We start from the raw sequence: 21983 nt of genomic DNA, 5'->3' as shown, positions 1-21983 counted from the left end.
GAGAAGAAATATATGGGAAAGCATGGTTGAGAAAGAAAGAGGTCAGACACTTATAGATTATACAGAAGAACTATGTCTTTATACTTTAAACATTCTTCAGGAAGAGAATTGTTAGATGCTGGATGCGTTAAACACCAAACAACAACAAAATAATTGCTAGTATTTTTACATAGCACTTGAAATTTTGCAAAGCAATATTATCTTGATGTTTTTCACCACAGCCCTTAAGGTAGGTGTTATTGTTATCTTTGTTTTGCAGATGAAGGAACTGAGGCTGAGAGGTTGAGTAAATGACTTGCCAAAGACCTCACAGCTAGTATTGAAGCTGGATTCTAATGCTCATCTCCCTGGCTCTAAATCTAGTACTCTATGTACTTTATCAGAAAAACAAAGTAGATTATATTTTAGTAGGTGGGAAAAGGTTTGTTATTGTTGTGGGAGCCAACCCTGAATCACTTGTTTGACCACCAGCTCATCCAAACTAAGATCAGAGTTAGTAAACAACCATAAGAAGAAAGAATAATGAAGTATGGCATACAAAGTAAACAACTTAATTCTAAGTTATTTGAAAAAGTCATTGAAAAATCAAAAATAGAAGTAGACATAAGAAAGGACATTAACACCAACTATATTAATTTTATCCAGAAATTTAACCTATGTAAATTAATTGGCACAACCAGGAGGCAAAAAGAGATGAGGAAGTGCCTTAACATTATCATAGGATCATAGAATTTAAGAGTTAGAAAGGACCTCAATGGCCATCAAGTTCAACCATACATATATATATATACACACACACACATATATCTATAAGGATACATACAGTATCCTTACTATAATGTAACTGCCAACCTGTTGCTTTTCCTCTGCTGAAGAAGAAGGTGGAATACATTACTTTTTGAGAAAATCTGTTCCTCTTTTGGATTGTTAGGACATTTGCCCTGATTTCAAGCCTAAATTTGTCTCTTTGCATCTTCTATCTGTTGCTTTGGTTCTGCCCTCTGGGCTCAGATGAATAAGTCTATTCTCTAAGACAGCCCTTCATGAGGTTGACAATAACTATAATGTTTCTCTAGAGTCTTCTCTTCTCTCGGTTAAATATGTCCAGTTCCTTCAACAGATAAATCCTCATACATCATGAACTTAAGAGCCTTTATCATCCTTATTGCCCTCTTCACAATACTCAATGTCCTTCTTATACTGGATTGCCTAGAACTGAACACAGTCTTCCAAATGAGATCTAACAAGGGTAGAGTACAGTGGGCTTACCACCTGTATTCTTTAAGTTCTGATCCTCAATACTGACCAATATTGCTTTAGCTTTTTTTGGTTACCACTTCACATTGCTGAACACATATTAAGCTTACAATCCATTTAAACCCTCAGATTCTTTGCAGACAACTGTTATCTATTCCTTTCTCCCCCATTTTGTTACTATGAAGTTGATTTCTGGTATCCAAGTGTAAGACTTATATTTGTCCATACTGAATTTTGCATTATTAGATTCAATCCAATCCTCTAAACCAGAGGCACCAAAACCAGATTAAAATATTACCTGCAAATATTTAACAAAATAAATAATATAACGTAGATAATGTTAAAAGCTAGTTTTCTAAGTCAATATGCCATCTGCAGGTATCCTGACGTATGATTAGTGGCCTTAGTTCTATGTGATTTCAACACTACCTTTTGGATCTTGGCTCTGTCATCCACTACATATGCTAGTTATTCCCCCCAGCTTTGAATCATTTGCAAATTAGATGACTATCCCATCTATGTCTTTATCCAAGTAATTGACAGAAAGTGTTAAATAGTGCAAATCCCTGGATCTTTTCACCAAAGATCTTCTGCTAGCATGATATTGACCATTAACAAGTATTCTCAAGTTTAACCATCTACCCATGTCTAAATCCATATGACTGTATTATTTCGTCTCCATATCTCCATCTTCTCCACAAAAGTATGAGTACTTTACCAAAGGCTTGAAATGTAGCTGAACCATGTTCCCAGTATTCTCTTAATCAGCTAGTTTAGTGATCCTATCAGAAAAGGAAATGAGGTTAGCCTGGTGTGATCTGTTTTTGATGAAGCCAGGCTGACTCTTTGTAGTCATCATCTCCCTTTCCAAATGTTTGCCAACTATCTCTGTGATGACACGTTCTAGAATTTTCCCCGGAATTGAAATAAAGATTTCTGTCTAATCATTTGCAGACTCTCTTCTCTTACCCCTTCCCCCCTTTTAAAAAAAATCAGGACAATCTTTGCCCTGGCCCAATCTTGTAGAATGCTTCTGTTGTCGATGACCTTTCAAATATCTTTTACAATGACAACAATCCCATCTGCCAGTTCTCTCAGGACCTGAGAATGTTGTTCCTTTGACTCAGATGACTTGAATTCATCAAGGGCAGCTACGTGCTCTCTTAGTTTTTCCTTCTTCTTTTTTGATTTTAACTCACTGGTAGTCATTTTTGTTCTGTCATTTCCAGTGAAAAGGTCATTTTCCTTTATACAGAAAACAGACATAAAGTTAAGCTTGGATCAACTCAATGAATGTTAAGGCTTGCCATTCAAAGCCCTTCACAACCTGATACCTTCCTACCTTTTCCACCTTCTTACCTCCATACTGCTATCTCAGTGACACTGACAACCATAAAACTTTTCACTTCCTGACTCTCAGCATTTTCACTGTTTGTACCTCATGCCTGGAATTCTCTCCTTCCTCATCTCTGACTGCTGGTTTCCTTTAAGTTCCAGCTAAAAAGTCACTTCTTATGAAAAATCTTTTCTGATCCCCCTTATGACTAGTGCCGTTCCTCTGTTGATTAATTCTAATATATCCTGTCTATATGCTTATAGATACATAGTTGTTTATATGTTGTCCCCTCTGTTAGACTGTGAGCTCCTTGAGAGCAGGGATTATTTTTGCCTCTGTTCCCCTAGTTCTTAGTACAGTGCTTGGCACATAGCAGGGTGCTTAATAAATTCTTGTGGACTAACAGCCTCTACTTTATAGACTCCACATCTTTTTAATATTCTGATTCTTCTATATGTTAGCAAGATATGGAATATAGCTGACTCCAAATTTAAAAATGAATATTACACAGTGAGCAGTGGAGAGGCACATGGTGAGTATGAGCAGGTGGCAACATATAGTCAATAAGGAACTCCAAAGAACAAAAGTAACCACTACCATCACAGAATTGTATGATAGGAAGAAGAGATGTGCTGGTCATGTACCAAGAACAAGGGATGACAGATGGACAGCTGAGTCTGAGTTGGGAGAGGGCAAAGCAATCCTCCAGTGTGTTGGCTGCACCCTTTATGGTCAAGGTATGGTGGGACATGGATAAAGGTCTCACAGGATGTTCTCACAATATGCAACAGTGGAGGGAACTCCTGAATTGATCAGACCACAGATCTATTTGAATAACTGAGTGGGTCACTTGTTTAGATCTGGAAGTAGCAGACTTAGCTGAATATCCTCTAGTCCAGAGGTATCAAACACATTGGGAAATATTTAACAAAATAAGTAAAAATAAAACAAAACACAGATAATCTTACATTTAAAAACTAATATGCAGGATCCTTAGGTATGGATTAATGGTCACCATTTCTATTTAGTTTGATATCACTACACTCATCTAATGCTCTCTTTATACAGATGAAGACACTGAGGCTTCCCCAAAGTTGGAAAGAACTTGGGACAGGGAGAATTTCAGGCTGGAAGAGGGCTTGGGATATTGTAGTCCAACGTCCTCTCTTTACAGATGAGGAAACTGAGGTCCAGAGAGTTTAATAACTTACTTGTTCAAGGTGATACAAGTATTTATGTAAATTCTTTAGCTCCACATTCATTACTCTTTCCACTCCTATGTTGCTTTATGATGTTTATCTTCAAGGCACATCACGTAGGAGGATCAGAATTATTCTGCTGGAATCCAGGGGGCTGGTTGGTTGTTGTCCTCTGTTCTCAAAATGGACAAAAGTAACACCATTATGTTAAGGTCAAGGTACAAGTATGTACAACTATGGCTGATCAGATTAACAGAAGCTCACAAAGATCTACCACAGGTCAGACACAAATAGTCCGCATGAACATTTGGAGGGCAGATGACTCTAAATTTGCTCATCTCATGTTTCTTTGGTGCTTCTGCAATTCTGCTTTGTTTATGGAGTATAGCACCGTCTTTGATGCTGGCACACCATGCTAGGCGGTCCTATACCAGTGACTCCCATGTCTCCCAATTGATTCCAAAGTTCTTCAGAGAGACCTTGAGTATTGCTTCTTCTGACCTCTATGTAAGTACTTGCCTTGCATGATGAGTTCTCTGTAAAACTCTTTTAGGCAAATGTACATTTGAAAAAAGGGGCCAACCCATTGGAATTGCAGTGTTTTCAGCAGACTTTGGCAGTTCAGCTTGAGAAAGGACCTCAGTGTCTGGTACCTTATCCTGCTAGGCAATCTTCAGAATCTTCCCAAGCCAATTCAAATGAAGCAATTTAGTTTCCTGGCATGGTGCTAGTAGACTATTTAACTTTCACATACATGCAACATGCAACAAAGAGGTCAGCATGATGGCTCTGTAGACTTTCGATTTGGTAGACAGACCAATATCTCTTCTCTCCCACACTTTCCTTTGGAGCCTCAAGAAAGAAAGGTTCTTGTTCAGGGTTAGGTTGGTAGTTTGCCTCTGAGGTCCCCACCAGCTCTGAGATTCCAGTGGGAGGGTAGGGCGAATGGGTAGAGTGGGAGGAGCTAGTCTGTCCCAACACGAATGGACATTTTCCTCATTTATCTTCTTCTGCTGATATCAAAGCCACACTTTATTTTCCCTCCCATTGAGTCAAGAAACCTCCACAGTATTCTTCCCATTTACTTCCTTTCTTTCTTTTCCTGTAGTAGAGGTTTTAACTAACCTTCTGCCAGGCCTAAGTTCTGATATTTCCTCTCTCCCATCCCCTTCATCCAGTTTCTCTCTCCTTTTCTTCCATGGTATCCCTATGAAAAAACTTTCATGCCCTTTTTTTTTTTTTTTTGTGGTGAAGACAGGAAAGAGAAATTTGTGATTTGCCAGGGTGTCTGCAAGCAATGCTAATTGGGCCTGTACTTAGGGAGGACTTTTCAAATTAAACTCAACTTGTCACTGCACAGTGGCACACAGCTTCAGGCTGAGTTGCTTTCAAAGGGATAGAAGCAAGGCTGAGGTTTTACTTGAAGCTAATTGCTTGCAGGCAGCATAGAGCAGCCTGGTTTACTAATTTCTTGCTATCCAACAGGGTCCTAAAACTTGCCCCATTTTAAAGATATAAAGGGGAGCCTTTCAGCACCTGAAATTTCAGGGTAGATTTTGCTTATCCTTTACTCCCAAGAAGCTTAGTAGCAGAGTTTTGATTGGAATGAGATGAACTGATTTGTGGATAGTATCCAAAATATTTTGAAGGAAAAAAGGGGGATTGAGACTGAGTTAGTCCATTAGTCAGTAAATGTTTTTAAAGAGTTTAATATGTCCCAGGCACTCTCCTAAGCCCTGGGATTACAAAGGAAGGAAAAAATCCCAACCCAACCCAACTCAAACAAATCCCTGTTCCCTGCCCTTCAGGAGTTCACAATTTTAATAGGTAAGACAACTACATACATACAAAAAAATATACAAAATAAATGGGAGGTAACCTCAGAGGGAAAGCTAGGAAACTCTTGGGAAGGTGAGATTTGAACTGTTTCTTAAAGAAAGTCAGGGAAGCAAGAAGGCAGAGGTAGGGAGTCAGCCACTGATGAGGCACAGCATCAGCAGATGGGGGGGGTGTCCTTTTTGGGGAGCAGAAACAAAGTGGGTATAGTTGGATTTTAGAGTATGTGGAGATGAATAAAGTATTAGAAGACTAGAAAAGCAGAAAAGGACAAAGTTACGATAGGAAAGATATCCCTATTCCCAAGTCTGCTTTGCTGGACTGGGAACTCTTAGTTTTATTATCTTGTGGCATCTTGGATATGAGATGGACCCTGGCACCAGCATCAGCATCTAGTGATCCAAATAGACTAAAGCCTGGAAGGGAGGGGCAGGCAATGCTATCTTGCCCAGTGAGAGTGAAAGGGGACCTTTTCAATGAATTAATTCGTTCGAATGAGTATTAGAACCTGTGGTGTGTAGAGATGGGAGGTTCGTCTTAGGCAAATGAATATCCTGATTGACTCTTCTGGAGATGGAAGAAGTTTAAGGACATTAACGTTGTCTGTTGCAGGCTGAAACTGGGAAGTGACTGAAATGTGACTTTCTATGATATATCTATTGTTTCTTGATCTTGTCTGTATTTTACAACTTTAATTAAACTGCTTGTTTTACCATGACATTGAAGTGTTAGTGAATATCACAGTGAGATCTATTAGACAAAGGGTAACCAGTGAGTGAGTGGGAGTGAAGGGAATGAAGGATTGATAGCTCCTTCCAGAGCCCTGCCTAGGAGTTAACAGGGAGGGGTGGCTTTCTGGACAATAGACAGTCTGTCCTTAAAACATGTCCCTTTTATCCATCTCCACTAGGTTCCTATTGCTAGGAGCATTGATCTCATTGCCTTAACAGTTGGCCAGACTAATGTATTTTTTTGAATTATGGAATTTTTAGAACCAAAAAGAAACTTAGAGGTAAACTAGTCAAGAGGAAACTGAGACAGAGCAGGAAAGGGACTTGTCCACAGCCCCACAGTTAATGACAGACCTGGGACTAAAACCTAGGCTGTTTGACAGCTGGACTGGTTCTCATTCTATCATACTAGGATATATAACAGAGCTAGAATTTGAATATGCTTCTTTTGAGTATGTGAGCTTGGACTGAGAGAGAGTATTCCGGGTAATTCCCATGTGGTCCCAAATCTGATTTGTGTATGGTTGATGGTCTTTTAAATCCTTATCTAGGCATCTTCTTAGCTTCACCCTCATTGCTCCCCCATTTTAGTCAGTCATTGAACATTTATTTGCATCCATTGCATGCTGGGAACAGTGTTAAGAGCATAAAAAGAGGCAAATGACAATTCTTGCCCTCAAGAAGTTCATGATCTAATGGGGGGAGACAATAACCACACAAGTATGTACAAACAAGCTTTATGTAGGAAAAAAAATTAAAAGAGGGAAGACACTAAAATGTAAAGGAGTTGGGAAATGCTTCCTTCATTCCTCCTTACAAGACCCAAATAGTATGTGCTCAGAGAACACAAATTTTTTTACATTCACCTAATTCAATTCTCAGAATCACAGAATTTCAGTTTGAAGGGACCTCAAAGTCCATTTAGCACAATGGATGCTTGCACACAAGAATCTCCTGTTCTTACTACAAACAGTGGGAAGACATCCAGGAAAAGGAATCCTACTGCTGCTGAGGCAACCCATTTATCAGTTGGACAACTCTAATTTCCAGGAAGTTTTCCCTGACATCTATTGACCTCTTTGTAACTTACATTCAGGACTCCTAGTTTTGTCCTCTGGGGCCAGCACAGAACAAGGCTAGTCCCGCTTCCATAGCTTGATAAACTTGAAGACACCTACCACGTCCCATCCATCTTTGTCAGTTTAAATAAGTCCAGTTCCTTCAACAGATCTTCATATGATCTTGGAGTCTTCTCCATCCTTTTGTCTCCCACTAGAGGTTCTCCAGCTTTTCAATGTCTTTGAAATGTGGCACCCCCAAATGAGCTCAATACTCCAGAGGGATCTGACCAGGCAGAGTAGAGTAGCTTTATAACCTGAGCCCTGGACACTTTGCCTCTCTTTATGCAACCTAAGACATTGTTAGCTCTTTTTGGCTGCCCCTACCAGAATGGTTCACGATGAGTTTGCAGTCCAGGAATGATGACATCGGGTTTCAAAGGATTCAGAAAAACAAGTAACATCTCAAGGATCAAAATTATATCTGGGAAATAAGCCTGGAGAGCTCTTAATAATGAATTTCTGAAGATATTAAGAAAAAATTCTAAAGAGGATGAAAAAGAGAACTTTGGTAAGACTGATGAAGATTCACAGAGTATTTACCAACTTAGATTTTAAAAACATAAGTGCAGATTGAAGTCAGAGCAGCTATCACAAGATTCACACAGAAGCATGGTGCAATACTATAGAAGTGTCAGCAGTACTAATATTCAAAATCAGTTTTTATCAAGTTCCTGCCAAGTGCAGGCACTGTGTTAAGTGCTGGGGATACAATAAAGACAAACTGTCCTTACACTTTGGAAAAGCAACATCTATCATCTATATCTATATTCATGTGATAAGTTGGAGATAATAGAAGGAAGGCACTAGCATTAAAGGGGAATCAGGCAAATCTTACAAAAAGTGGGATTTTAGTTGGGACGTGAATGAAGCCAAGGAAACTAGGAGGTGGGTATAAGGAGAGAGAGTGTTTCTAGGCATCAGGACAGTCAGAGAAAAAGCTCCAGAATTTGGAGACCGAGTGTTAGGAACAGTAGACATGTCAGTGACATTGGATTGAAGAATCTGTGGGGATCGGTAGGTACAAAAAGACTATCAGGTTGTGAAGGGCTTTAAATGGCAAATAGGACTTTATATTTGATACTGGAAGGGATAGGGAGCCACTGGAATTTATTAAATAAAGGTTCAATAAGAATAAATTAATTTGTGGGATTAATTTGAAAAGATTAATTTGAGAAAATGAACTAGAGTGGGAAGAGATTTGGGACAGGGAGACTTACCAGTTGCTTCTCGTAATAGTCCAGTCAGGAAGTGATGACCACTGCATGTGTGGTAGTGTCAGAAGAGAGGAAGGGACATAGATGAAAGAGGCTGTGAAGGTAAAATCAATGGGACTTGGTACCAGATTGGATATGGGGAATAAGAGAGAGGGAGGTTTCAAGGATGACACCTACTTTGTAAGCCTGGGTGACAGGGAAAATGGTAGTCACCTTGACAATAATAAGGAAGGGGGGCGGAATAATGAGTTGACAGAGGTTGGAAAGCTAAAAACAACAATGTGGTACCTGAGGGTATCTCCCAAATTGTCATATAGTTTTCTGAGACAAAATGATTCCAGGTTCCAGGTATTCTTTAACTTCATATACACTTGGAACCATATCTCATGAACCCCACCAGTGTGTTTTCATTTATTAGTTAGCCAGAGTATACAATTTATTTCCTTCCTTCCTTAATCTGTGGTCCCCAATCCTTAATTCCCCCAAAACTCTAGGCTCACACAGATAGGGCTTATTCCTGGGGACCTGATTCCAAGAGTCATTTTCTCCGTTTAGTTTGTTGCTTTCACCTGGAAATTGCCCAAATATACTCATGCTGACGCTCATATCCAGATTTTCCCCAAATGTGGAGACTAGAGCCTGATTCCTACACAGGCCCTCAATATACCAAATGCATATTGGATATGGGACAGCCTTTGTTACTGTCATTATTTAACATTTTTCTTTTTTATTCACTTAGCATTCATCAACAGAAACAAACACTTTGAAGAATAAAGAAGAACAAAAAAGGGGACTGTATGTGAAACTGTCAACATCTGTAACAGACAGCTTTTATTGGGCAGCCGTTATTTTACCCCACAGAAAATGTGGTATGCAAAGGGATCACTAGAGTCCACAACAGATACAGAAAAATAAAGCATTCAAATGGGTCATTAGACTTGCCTCAAAATGGCTGCTGAATATGTGCTCCCCTTTATTTGGGAGTTGAGGTTGAGTTGTTTCAGTCACATCCCACTCTCCTTGACTCCATTTAGAGGTTTCTGGGCAAAGATACTGGAGTGGTTTGTCCTTTCCTTCTCCAGCTAATTTTACATGTAAGGAAACTGAGGCAAATAGGATTAAGCATCTTACCCAGGGTCATGCTGCTAGTAAGTGTCTGAGGCCATATTTGAACTCAGGTCCTCCTGGCTCCAGGGCCCCCATCCACCTGATACTTACTGTCACCTGCAGGACACTACACCATTCTCATCTACCCATAGCAATAACAGGGAAGCGTTCTTAAAATACAGATCTCCTGGGCATCCATGACATGACTGTAGTCCTTCAGCTGCAGGGTACCTATACTCTGTTGACAATCTTACTCCATCTCCAAAAAGTGCACTGCTGAGGAAATCTTTATTTAAGGGGCTGGTCCTTTGAAAATCACTACTCTGGAAAAGCACCTGTGACATGTTAGTTTGTCAAGTTGATTAAGAAGCTCATATAATTTAACAGGGAGTACTGTACTCTGATTAGCCCTCCTTCCCTCCCTCCCTCCCTCCCTCTCTCCTTCCTTCCTTCCTTCCTTCCTTCCTTCCTTCCTTCCTTCCTTCCTTCCTTCCTTCCTTCCTTCCTTCCTTCCTTCCTTCCTTCCTTCCTTCCTCTTCTTTCCAATTTATATGGTCATTTTAAAGAGTGCTTTCTGGGAATGTCTTTTAAACTCATAAAGAAGACAACCTCTTACCCCGTGCCACCCCCCTCCTTCCTTTCTGGATGAAGAATCAGGTGAGCAGTTCAGGCAGGAATCTGCCCCAGCTGCATTTCCACCCGGGCTGAACTGACCCTGAACTCTTGCAAGCTCAGTGCCTGGCAGGCACCTCAGTCTCCCGGAGCCAAACTCATGTTTTAGTGACAGGTGTGTCATGGGTGGCTGGGAGGCAAGATTGGCTTCAGTTCAGCCTTATTCAGATCCTTTTCCTTGGGGCTATAGGTGGGGGGAGGAGCTAAGGTCTACTGACTCTGTGGTTATTTCCTCTTGGCAATGACTCTTTCCTGAAGTCTACTTTGGCCACTACAAAATTCAGGAAATATGTATAAATTCTTGTCTCCAAAGAAGGTTCTGCACCATCTCACTTAGCACGTATGACAGCGAAATGATGGAGCGAGGGTGGGAAGGCTTTGCTTAAAACATTCTTGGACTTGTTCATCCCTAATGGAATTCGGAGATGGAAGGGATTTCAAAGGTCATCTCGCCCAATCTCTTATTTTGTAGATAAGGACATTGACTCAAGGACACAGTGACTCAAGCTCAGGTCCTATGACTTTACATAGACGGCTCTTTCCATTGTACCATTTGAGGCCTGAGCCAGAGAAATGGGTGTCTTCACATATTGAGGAATGAGTCAGTTTGGATGTCTTTAAAACCATGAGAAACCATAAGTTGGAGAAAAATTAATCCTGTATTCCTTTTTTTAAAACTCAATCAATGTGTGACCCTTATCATTGCTGGGACACTTATCTCAACTCCCCCTCTCATAGCTGAGTCTAGGGTTCGGGAATAAAGCAGTTTCTCCCCCTCAAGGTTCTACAGATACCCCTAGAGGTGTCAGGTTGATTTTCCAGCACTATTGGTTCCAGCCCCTATTGGTGTGTTTCCTCCTCACCAAGATCATCAGTTGAAAATCATTCAATTGGTCAGTCTTAAGTTACTTTAGTCACTTAATAAAAACTTGTTTCCTTCCACTTCTGCATCCATGCCAAGCAATCAGAGGCTGTTCTCCTGGCGCCTTCTGTTCTTTTTTCTTTCTTTCCCTCTTTTTCTACCTCTCCTTTTTCCCTTTCCATCATCTCATCTCAAAGTAGTAGATCAAGGAAAGGAATGTTCAAGGATCATCCAGTGGAAGGAGTAATGAACCTGGGTTCTTCCATCTCTGTGCCTTCATCTTTGTTGTTCCTCCTTGCCTGGGATAGACACTCTTCCTTCTTACCTCTGTCATTTAGGATTTTGGGGGTTCTTTAAGATATAGCTCAAATCCTATCTTCTGCAGAAGATCTTTCCTGATTCAACCTCACTCCTCCACCCCTCAACTGCTAGAATCATTCTCTCTAAAATTATCTTCTATCTACTCTGTATTTGTTTTATATGTAAAAAACACATATACACCTAGCCTACATAGATACTATGTATGTGTATGTATATATGGTATCTAACATATATATCTATATACAAATACATATCTAATACATAAGCTATATAATCTATATATAGGTGTCACAGTGCCAAGGATATAGTGCCAAGTCTGGAGTCAGGAAGACCTGAGTTCAAATTTAACCTCTGATACTTACTAGTTGTGTGACCCTGGGCAAGTCATTTAACCCTGTTATTCTCAGTTTTCTTATCTGTAAAATGAACTGGAGAAGGAAATGGCAAACCACTCCAGTGTGTTTGCCAAGAAAACCTCAAATGCACAACTGAAATGACTAAGTAACAAATCTGTGTGTGTGTTTATGTATATATGTGTGTGTGTGTGTAAACACATATCTAATACATTCCTATCTAATATCTATTATATGTCTATTTCTCTATGTAATATGTAGTCATCCCCTCTCCCCCATTAGAATGTAAACTTCTTGCTGGCAGGGATTGTATTTCCTTTTCTTTTCATCCCCAGCACAAATCACAGTGCCTGCCACCTTGTAAACTGCTTGGTAAATGCTTTCTGATTGATTTCAGAAGGGTCAGTATATGAAACTGCCTTCAAAATCCAGTTCTCTGCCCCCTATAGACCTGATACTTCCAGCTCTGTTATTTTCACCTCATCCTGACCTCAGAAACCAAGAAGGCAGGTAACTGAGGCCAAGCTTCTTTGCTATACTGAGGAGTCCAGCCTGCTGCCAAGCTACTGCCCCTTTGGCTCTGACCCTATTCCTTCCTCAGTGGATTAAACAACTAAGGACAAAGGTTCTGGTGGTACCTGAATAAAGCCTGCATCTAAGGCACATTCACAGGATGCTCCTGGGGTCTTGGACCTGGATTTTCTTTCTCTTACTACTTCCCAGGTCTCTGCCCCCATTTCTGATCATTTCCTGACCTGGCTGCCCACTGATGTTACCCTTGGCATGTCTCCATTGTTAGAGATCAATAGGGGGTCATTAGCATCATTTGTACTTCTTTATTTATTTTTTTTTAAATTTTTATGTGGGATGAATGAGCCATCTAACTTACGATGGCATTTGGGTTTCTGTCAAGACTTTGAAATGGTCTACTAGCCCCCTAGCTGAACTGACAAAAAATGTATTTGAGGCAATACAGCAAAGAAGAACTTGAATTCCTGTTCTCAGTTCAGAGAAAGTATAGCATATTGCTTGGACCTGGAGTAAGCAAGACCTAGAACCCAAAGCCATTGGCTAGCTGTGGGAACTGGAGTGAGTCACTAAGAAAGACTTCCTGAGTCTCGTTGTCATTTCCTCCTTTGTAGAATAGGGAAGAGAATAGATAGCACTGAGTTATTGTGAGGCTGAAATGAGGTCATTTATGCCAAGTGCTTGGCATGCTTTAAAGTCCTATATAAGCATAAGCTGTTATTCTTATCTTCCCCTCTGCCATTAACTGACTGATCTGCTTTGGATAATTGGCTTCATTTTTCCAGACTGGAGATTACACATATGGACAGTGATGGGGTTGAATCAGATGACCTTTAAAATCCTTTTCACCTTTACAATTTTAATAATAGCCAACATTTAAGGAGCAAGTACAGGTTTGTAAAGCACTTTACAAACTTTGATCCATCTTTTAAATGAGGAAACTATGGTTTATACCTGTTAAATGACTTGTCCATATTCACACAGCTGATAAATATCAGAGGCAGAATGTGAATCTAGGTCTTGTAGAATTCCAAGTCCCATATTCTTTCTACTATCCTCCTCTTCCTCTTTTGTACCTGGGACCCTGGGCTCTGACAGGTGAGCTTTCACCCTATCTTACCTGGAATCAGGCTACTGTATAGCTTTCCTTCATCTCCAAACTTGTTCATCTGCACTCTGCCCTTCCTCTGTCTCCTTCCGGAATCTAGAATCCACTCCTGGGATCTTGGGCCCTGGTAGATGAACTCTGACCTTACCTTGCCCAGAGTCAGGTTACCAAGACACTTCTAGGCCATCTCTAAGTCACACCTCCCATCACTCCCCCCTTTTAAACTTCATTTAGTGGGCATTACTTCACTCAAAGTGAGAACCTGAAAAGGCCTTAGCCTAAAAGGGCCAGGGTCTCCCATTGTATCCTGGGCCATCTCCAGTCATTCTGATGAATATCTGCCCACTGGATCATCTCCCTGATGTCATGGTCTTATTTGGAAAAGGACAAACACAAATTCCCCTATAGAGGTTGTCTTCCACTTTTAGAAGGTAACCTCCCAAGGGCAGGGATTGGTTCAGTTTTGTATTTGTAACCTCAATGCCTAACTTTAATAAATGCTTTTTCATTCATTCATTCTTATCTCTTCACATTTTCCTATATAAAGTTTAAGACATGTAGACAGTTTAATTTTTAGAGTGTTGGACTTGAGATCAGGAAGACCTGAGTTCAAATTGTGCTTTAAACACTTAAGGACTATTTTATCCTGGGTAAGTCACTTACTCTCTCTCAATCTCAGTTTCCTTATCTAATAATTGGGATAATGATAGTACCTATCTTACAGAGTTGTTGTGAAACTCAATTGAGATAACATATATAAATTGTTTTGCATACTATAAAAGCCTTATATAAACATTAGCTATTATCATTACAAATTATTATTTCTTTCTATATTTAAATCACAGGCTATACCTACAAGTAACTGAGGGAAATCAGGCTACTGACAGGCCATGGAGAGAATGTTTTTTGGTTTAAGAATAATGAATACTTTCCTTTTACATAGAATTTTCCAGTTAAAAGTGTTTTTATATCCATTATGTTATTTGATTTTCACAATAAAACTGTGAGGAAATAAAGGGGTCATTGTATCCATTTTATAGGCAAGAAAACTGAGTCACAGAGTGATTATTTGCTCAAGGTCCTAGTGGAGCTGCGACTAGAATCTAGTCAATCCAGAGAAGAGAATTTAAATGGAAATGCTAGAGAACCAAGTTAAGGAGTCTCACATATATTATTTGTTACCCACCACCCCTGCAATAAGGTGGGAAGCTGAGGGAACTGAGAACAGTGAAAAGGTTTGTAGGGAGATTTAAAATTCTTTATCAGTGGGTAGAAGATTCCCTGCAGAACTAGTCCCCAGGATGGTCGAGAAATTCATGAGAAAGAGGCAGGTCTAATTAGTGCTGCTTAATGTCACTTGGCTCAGTATGGACGCTGGGTGTGCTCTCTCAGTAAGGGACACCAAGGGATAGCCATCTGTCTTCTCCACTTATTTACATTCCTTACATTACCTTAGTCATCCATCTTCTCATGGTCCTTTTTCCTTAACCACTGCTGTGGAGTGTCAGGCGCTGTCCAAAGCCCATTGATGAGAGGAAGATTTATTTATATTGTTTATGGACTCAGGTTTTAGGAGTCTGAACTCCCTGACCAGAGTTGTTTTTAGCTTTCATTTTTTGGCAGAAGAACTCTGAAATAAAATATTTCAGTGGCCTTAGGGAACCATTTCTTTAGTCACAAAATTACTCAGCCTTTTAGTATTGGAAGGGAGCTTACAGGTGATCTTGTACAAGACCATCATTTTATAGAGGGACTTTGACCATGTCACTCCCTCTCTCAAGAATCTTCAGTGGTTTTCTATTGCCTTTTGGATAAAATACAAGCTCCTCAAACTGACATTTAAAACTAAGGATGTGTGGGTAAATTTTCAGCAATGCGCTCTCTGGGAAAAAAATAAACTCATGACATACTTTGAGGTTTAATTTGCATTATTATTTTTTCCATCACTTAAGACTAGACCATCAACAAAATATTAAATCAAGCCCTGCTTTGTAGTGCTTGACAACTTCTGAAGTATAAATGCTCACACTGAAAATTTTATAATCTGTTCTAGGGAAACCTGGCTTCTGTAAGCCCCTATAACCCTCCATAGTGTGACTCAGTATGATCTTTGCAGGTTCATTTTCACCTTACTCTCTTTTACTTAATCCCCACTCTAGCTGAACTGGCTTACTTATTCATTACTGAAATTGGTATTCCATATACCACTTTCATATTTTTTCTATAGGTTACCCCTTATGGCTAGAACATATTGTTTCCACACCTATCCCTCTTAGAATCTCTAGCATTCTTCCACTCTTATCTCATGTGTGATTTCTTGGAGGAAACGTTTCTAGTTGGTGCTGACTATTAGTGCCCTCTTTCACCTCAAGTTATGAACAGTAGTTATGTTTACCTGTTGAATCACTTTAAGAGAATGGATACTTCTCACATAGGGACTTAGCTTGTGAGCTTAATAAATGTTAATTGTGATGACTTGCATGTGTGGATATGATTTGAATAAGTGAGATGATATATTGAGAGCAAATCTCTTGTATATGTCTCCTTCTGTACGTTTACGCAGTCACCACTCTGGTGTAGGTTCTTATTACCTCATGCCTAGACTACTCCAATAGTTAGTCAATAAGCATTTATTTATTTATTTTTATTTTTAACACAGTTTATAACAGATAAAGCAATTCAAACTTTTGGTCAGGTGATACATCTTTTCAAAGCATTTACAATATGGACCACAAAAGAATTTTTTTTTTAAACATAAGCCAACTGAGACATAGATAATATTTATGTTGCTAACTTCACAAGCTCTTGATCTAATTGTCTCCTCAGTATTACTAAGAATAAAAGACCCTGACTTCATGTTGTTGGTCTAAAGTCCTATGCCTAATAGCTTAATTTTACAGAGCCTTGGATGTTCCTCTACTCATAATCTATAATTGAATAGATCTGGTATTAAGCTTACAAACCATTTGACTATAGGGAATTGCCACCAAGAGCAGGGACGTTGCAGGGAAACAATATCTCCCCAACTTCATGTCTATTCCAGGCAGGAGTAGGTTGTCCACTGACTGATACTTATATAAGACATTGTACATTACAAAGTGTTTCACTAATGTCCTTGGATTTGGTCCTGAAAACCACCCCATGATGTTGGTAGTCCCATTTCACATGTGTGGCAATTGAGGTTCAGGGAGGTATAACGACTTTCTTGCCTTTGGTTGCACAATTGGTAAGTATCAGAGAATTGAACCAATGTCTCTCCTTACTATAGGTCTAGCATTCTTTCTACTATGTCATACAACCTTTGACTTTTGTAATGGTGAAATTGTAAGCTCTTAAAGGGAAAGTTAAAGACTAGAATGGAATACGTAGGAAAGACTTAAATTTCTAACAGTCATAAGCCCTCATCCAGGGCTAGTGGGATTCTGAAATTCAGTGCCACGGAATTTCTTTGCTCCAAACATGTTATTAACATATTTTAGAGCAGAGACTCATTCTGAGTAGCCCTTTAGGCATTTTCTTGGTGACTCACTCCCTATCCCATGGAGGCCTTCTCTTCCCCCCTTCCACTCCTCCTTCTAGGGAAACTAATTGAAGAGATTGTTGCTCGTCCTTCATTCTCAGAGAGAACCAATGACATAGGTCTTTACTTGACTCTTTGGGTAGCAGGTAGGGTTGTGGAACCCAAGTGTAAAATAGGCAGGAAGATTTAAAAATACTGGAAAGACTCTCTCCCAGCTTATAAATGTGCTGTAGCATTATTAGCCAAGAACTGAAGTGATCTTTCTACTAAATAATTGCTTATAATTCTGCATTTTCCATGAACAACTCTGGTCCCCAAGAGCAACATGCCTCCCCACAGATAAACTTAAGTCTCCTCATCCCTTTTCAGCTTCCTTTGGGTATCATCTTCCCCCATTAGAATGTAAACTTATTTAAGGTAGGGACTTTCTTTTGCCTATTTATCTCCAACACTTAGCACAGTGCTAGGCACAAGTAGGTGCTAAATGTTGATTGAATTTAATTTGAATTGAGAGTTGGTTCCCTGTAGAGGAGAGGATGAAAACCTTCTGTTGGAGGGTTGTTGTGTTTGTCCTTCATTCTTGAAGAGGACTATGACATCAAGATGATGACATGACTTGCAATTGACTGTGATTTGCATGAGGGAGGGCTGTGCAAGGTCACCAGCCTCACTTTCTCCTCCAGAGCCATCGGGTCCAGTGGTCAGATATTCATCAGGATGACTAGAGATGGCCCAGGATGCAATGGGAGACCCTGGTCATTTTAGGCTAAGGTCTTATCAGATTCCCTCTTTGAGAGAGATGCACCCATTCAATGAATAGGCTTCTTTCAGTAGTTATTCCAGGGATGGACCCTTTAATTAAAAAAAAAAACAACACCAAAAAAACTCAGGTTTCCTGGGAAAAAGAAAGGCAGTAACTATTTAGTATTTACAGGAAGACAAGTTGTAGGTAGCAGTGAAGCAGAGATGACTGATAGCAGCATTGAGAGGCTCTCTAACAACCCTATGAAAGACTTAGAGTCAGGAAGACTTGGGTGCACCTTTTGCTTCTGCTTTGGGGCCACTGGCAAGTCACTCCACTTTTCTGAATCTTGTTTTCCTCATCTGTAAAATGGGAATAATAATACCTATAGCCTCCCACTCAAAGGCTTGTTGTGAGCAGAAAAGGTACAGCAAAATGGTGGAATACTGACAGAGAACAGCCATAAGAAGGGAGTCACATGAGAAAAAGCAGCATTATTCAGATAAAGTGATCTCAGAGACCTGTGTGCTATGAGTCATAGAGACCTCACAGGTTTCTGATGGAAGTTGGCCCATTGCAATATGAATGTGTATATAGAGGGTGCAGATGATTCTCTTGAATTTCAGTGGGTTTAGACATAAGGATTTTCTGTGTCTTTTAATTTATAAATTAATCTATTCTATCTTTTGAAGCTTGTGAGCCTGAATGCTTGAGTAAAAGGCATGGTGACTATCCTTGGGGAGTGCTCTAGATACAAATATTCCCAAGTTAAATGTAGGGATGAACAATGAGTCAGAAAAATGAAAATATGCTCTCTCCTTACCTCTGTCTTTTGGAATACTTATCTTCCTTCAAAGTTCAGTTCAGGTGACCCCCATTCCTTTGTGAAATTTTCACTGTTCCATCAAATTTTTTGAAATAATGCTTTTTCTCTCCTCAACTTTTATTTACTTGTCTATATATCCTCTGGTAGAATTCTTCCTTTCTTCCTTCCTTCCTTCCTTCCTTCCTTCCTTCCTTCCTTCCTTCCTTCCTTCCTTCCTTCCTTCCTCACTTCCTTCCTTCCATCCATCCATCCATCCATCCATCCATCCATCCATCCATCCATCCATCCATCCATCCATCCATCCATTTATACATTCAACAAGAGTTGCTCCTTGGGTTCAGGGGATTTCTTGTTTTTGTCATTATGTCTCCTACTACCTAGCACAGTTGGGGTGTAGGGTGTGTTCAGGGAGGAGCAGTACCTTTGGTGTGATAGCTGCTGAGCCCTTTTCAGGGCTCTTTCCACCTTTGGTGTCCATCTGTTCCGCCTAACTCTCACCTGTGGCTCTAAGAAACTGCAGCATGCACAGTGGCCACCCCCCGGTAAACCATTTCAGCAGATGGGCCAAACCAGGCTGAGTGTAACCAAGGGTTCTCAAACCCATTGGTGAGATAGGGGGGTGTCTACCCCAAGCATGTGAAGACTTCATCTGGTGGAATGGATGGATGAGAACAATTTGTTCCAATGGCTATGAAGGTAGATGAAGCAGGTGATGTGGAGCTCTTAGAGCTTGGTTAGACACCAAAGATGCCAAGGTCATCCACTGCATTCTGAGCCATTGCCAGCCATCTTGACTCTGTCCTGCCACTAGATTATGATGACTCAGGAGGAGAGAATGAGGCTGATGACTTCGTACAACTCTGCCTCACTTAAATACAATTTATGCATGAATCAAAAGACATCATATCACCCATAATATCTTAATATTATGCCTCAAAGTCTTGTGGTGACAGGCAAGTAATGAAGCAGCAGGTATAGATACACTGGGAGCTGTAGTCATGACCCTGCACACAGAAGGCCCAGGCCATAGGGTCATTTCTCACTGGAAGCAGCAGTGGGACTCGGTAGCCCACTGGGTGTCTGAGCAGCCTTTCAAGGATTGCACTGCTCACCTCTTGGTATGAGGAAGAGGGCTAGAAAAAGTGCCTTAAACATTGCCCCTTACCTAGCCCTGGCCTGATTACTGCAACAGGCAGGGAATCCCACTATGTGGTCAAAACACAAAAAAATGTATGAAAACATCTACAAAGATGATTCCACTCACCATCAGCACATGGAATGGGTGCACACTAATAGACAACACAAAATCCAGTAGACCTGAAAGAAGAACTGCTCTTGTTGTAAGAGAACTCAACAGGTATCACATCCAAATAGCAGCCCTGAGTGAAACAAGGTTGGCAAATGAAGGCTAGCTTACTGAAGTTGGAGCTGGATATACCTTTTTCTGGAGTGGGCTCAGTGACAGGGAGCATCGTGAAGCTGGCATGGGCTTTGCAATCAAAACTAATATAATCAGCAAGCTAGTATGCCTGCTGTATTTCTTATTTTCCAGTTGCATGCAAAAACAATGCCCAATATTCTTTCCTAAAACTTTGAGTTCCAACTTCTCTCCCTTCTTCCCTTCCCACCCATCCCAACTGAGAAGACAAGTAATTCAATATAGGCTGTACATGTGTAATTATACAAAAGACTTCCATAACAGTCATGTTGTGAAAGACTAACTATATTTTCCTCAATCCTATCCTGCTCCCCATTGAGTCTATTCTCTCTTTTAACCTTGTCCCTCTCCAAAAATGTTTACTTCTAATTCCTCCCTCCTCCCATTTGCCCTCCCTTCTATCACCACCCCCCCCCCCGCATTCCACTTATCCCCTTCTCCCCTACTTTCCTGTAGTGTAAGATGGATTTTCATACCAAATTGAGTGTGCATGTTATTTCCTCCTTAGGCCAAATGTGATGAGAGTAAGCTTCACTTCCCCCCCCTCACCTCCCATTTCCCCCTCCATTTTCCCATTTTCCCCTCCATTGAAAAAACTTTTTCTTGTCTCTTTTATGAGAGATAATTTTTCCCATTCCATTTCTCCCCTTCTCCTCCCAATATATTCCTTTCTCATCCCTTAATTTTTATTTCTTTAAAATATCATCTTTTTCTGTTCAACTCATCCTGTGCCTTCTGTCTATATGTATATAATCCCTCCAACTACCCCAATACTGAGAAAAGTCTCAAGAATTACAAATATTATCTTTCCATGTAGGAATGTAAACAGTTCAACTTTAGTAAGTCCCTTATGATTTTTCTTTCCTGTTTACCTTTTCATGGTTCTCTTGATTCTTATGCTTGAAAGTCAAATTTTCTGTTAGCTTTGGTCTTTCATCAAGAATGTTTGAAAGTCCTCTATTTCATTGATGACAATTTTTCCCCCTGAAGTATTATACTCAGTTTTGCTGGGTAGGTCATTCTTGGTTTTAATCCTAGTTATTTTGACTTCTGGAATATCATGTTAATGTAGAAGTTGCTAGATCTTGTCTTATTCTGATTGTATTTCCACAATACTTGAATTGTTTCTTTCTGGCTACTTGTAATATTTTCTTCTTGACCTGGGAGCTCTGGAATTTGACTACAATATTCCTAGGAGTTTTTCTTCTTGCATCTCTTTCAGGAAGTGATTGATGAATTCTTTACATTTCTATTTTACCCTATGGTTGTAGAATATGAAGGCAATTTTCCTTGATAATTTCATGAAAGATGATGTTGAGGCTCTTTTTTTGATTATGGCTTCATGTGGTTCAATAATTTCTAAATTATCTGTCTGAATCTAGTTGTTTTTCCAATGAGATATTTCACATTGTCTTCTATTTTTTCATCCTTTTGGTTTTGTTTTATAATTTCTTGGTTTCTCACAAAGTCATTAATTTCCATCTGCTCCATTCTAATTTTTAAAGAACTATTTTCTTCAGTGAGCTTTGAAACCTCCTTTTTCATTTGGCTAATTCTTCTTTTTAAAGCATTCTTCTCCTCATTGGCTTTTTAGACCTCTTTTGCCATTTGGGTTAGTCTATATTTAAAGGTGTTATTTTCTTCAGCATTTTGGGGGGTCTTCTTTAGCAAGCTGTTGACTAGCTTTTCATGATTTTCTTGCATTCCTCTCATTTCTCTTCCCAATTTTTCCTCCACCTCTCTTACTTGATTTTCAAGATCATTTGTGAGCTCTGCCATGGTCTGAGACCATTGTACATAATTTTTGGAGGT

The sequence above is a fragment of the Notamacropus eugenii genome, chromosome 4, assembly GCF_028372415.1.
Source record: "Notamacropus eugenii isolate mMacEug1 chromosome 4, mMacEug1.pri_v2, whole genome shotgun sequence".
NCBI lineage: Eukaryota > Metazoa > Chordata > Mammalia > Diprotodontia > Macropodidae > Notamacropus > Notamacropus eugenii.
This window is presented reverse-complemented; position numbering follows the sequence as displayed.